Genomic DNA, 2,051 nt, shown 5'->3' on the forward strand with positions numbered 1-2,051 from the left:
TGCAAACACAGCTCCAGCACTTTTGAATTGGATTTGAGATGTCTGCAACAACCTTGTGACTTACTTTCACAGAAAATTTGTTACTTTTTTTTTTTTAACATGTTCAAAATTTGGGGCGGCATGGTGGCACAGTTGGTAGAGCTGTCTCCTCTCAGCAAGAAGTTTGTCAGATCGAATCCTGGTCCGGGGGCCTTTCTGGGTGGAGTTTGTATGTTCTCTACGTGCATGCATGGGTTTTCTCTGGGTACTCCAGTTTCCTCCCACAGACCAAAAATATGTATGTTAGACTGATTGGTAACTCTAAATTGTCCCTAGGTGAGAGAATGAATGGTTGTTTGTCTTTGTGTCCCTGTGATGGACTGGAGACCTGTCCAGGGTGTTCTCCGCCTCTCGCAAAATGACTGCTAGATATGGGCACCAGTGACCCCCACAACCTGAAAAAGAAGAAGTGAGTAAAGACAATGGATGGATGGATGTTCTGAATTCATGTGACAAGATGGAATTATTCAAGCTAGAAACATGAGAACTACTGCAAATGTTTGGAGACATCGGAGACCAGATAATTTCAACCACGGTTCTTTATACTAGAGGTAAGATAGGAGATATAGATCTTCAAAAATCAGGGCAGCTGATGGCTGAAACAAGACATCCATCCATCCATCCATCCATTATCTTTACCCGCTTATTCCATTTTGGGTCACGGGGGTCGCTGGTGCCCATGTCCAGCAATCACTGTGCGAGGGGGGGACAACACCCTGGACAGGTCTCCAGTCCATCACAGGGACACAAAGACAAACAACCATTCATTCTCTCACCTAGGGACAATTTATAGTCACCAGTCAGTCTAACATGCATGTTTTTGGTCTGTGGGAGGAAACCGGAGCACCCGGAGAAAGCCCACGCATGCACGGAGAGAACATGCAAACTCCACCCAGAAAGGTCCCTGGACCGTGGTTTGAACCAAGGACCTGCTCGCTGAGAGGCAGCAGCTCTACCAGTTGCACCACCGTGCTGCCAGAAACAAGACAAGTTTTTAAAATTTTGGTCATTGTGTATTTTAACAGTAATAAAACAGTATTTATTTAAGATAAAAATGTTAATTTAGAAATAATTAGAAGCATTTGTACACTTAAGAAGAAACACTTTTGCTTATAAAAATTAAATTGTGGGCTACATTAAGCTGGTTGTAGCTCCTGCTGCATCTTTATTTTCCTAAATAAACCCTGTTTAACCGAGTGACAAATTCTATTGTTTTATTCATCTGTTTTCTGACGTAAAAGGTAAAGCAGGGTCCATAAGTTTAGTTTCCGTATAAGCTTAATGAGTGCAAATCCTTGGTTTGATTTTTCATATGTGAAAAGAAATCAACAGCTTTTCTAAGATAAACTCACTTTTACATATGAAGTGTCAAGTTTGGAGTAAAAGAAAAGGCAATGGGTGAAAGTTGTGTTGAAATAGGAGAGAAGACAGAGAAAGGAAAAGAGGAGAAGAAGTCAGAGCAGCTCTGTTGGAGTGTCTAATGGTCTCTTAGCCTGGCAGTGAGTTCATGACGCTCCGAGGCTGTCAATCTGTCAAAATGCACCCAGTGCAACACACACACACACACACGCACGCACACACACACACACACACACACACACACACACACACACACACACACTGGGCTCAGCGTTGTGTCACTTCATGCTTTCTGAGAAAAAAAAAATCCTCTCAGTGTAAAGTGTGATGCTGAGCTACAAGAATCTCTGTTGTTGAAGTTTTGACTTTTTTATTTCAAACATTGACCAATCCTGGGATTAATTACCTTCAACCAATAATACAACTGAGAGTAAATCTATACTGCTAATAATAACTTAGTAACTCTAGAGAAACCAGTAAGTACATAGAATATGTATTTTCAATTTTTTACTTTTCCAAACTGCATCTGATTATATTTCAGACACAATAAAGAAGTAACTACAGATTATACATACAGAACCATGATAATAATAATAATTAAAATACTATATATATATATATATATATATATATATATATATATATATATATAT

This window comes from Nematolebias whitei, chromosome 3 (assembly GCF_014905685.2).
Source record: "Nematolebias whitei isolate Nwh7 chromosome 3, NemWhi1, whole genome shotgun sequence".
NCBI classification, from domain to species: domain Eukaryota; kingdom Metazoa; phylum Chordata; class Actinopteri; order Cyprinodontiformes; family Rivulidae; genus Nematolebias; species Nematolebias whitei.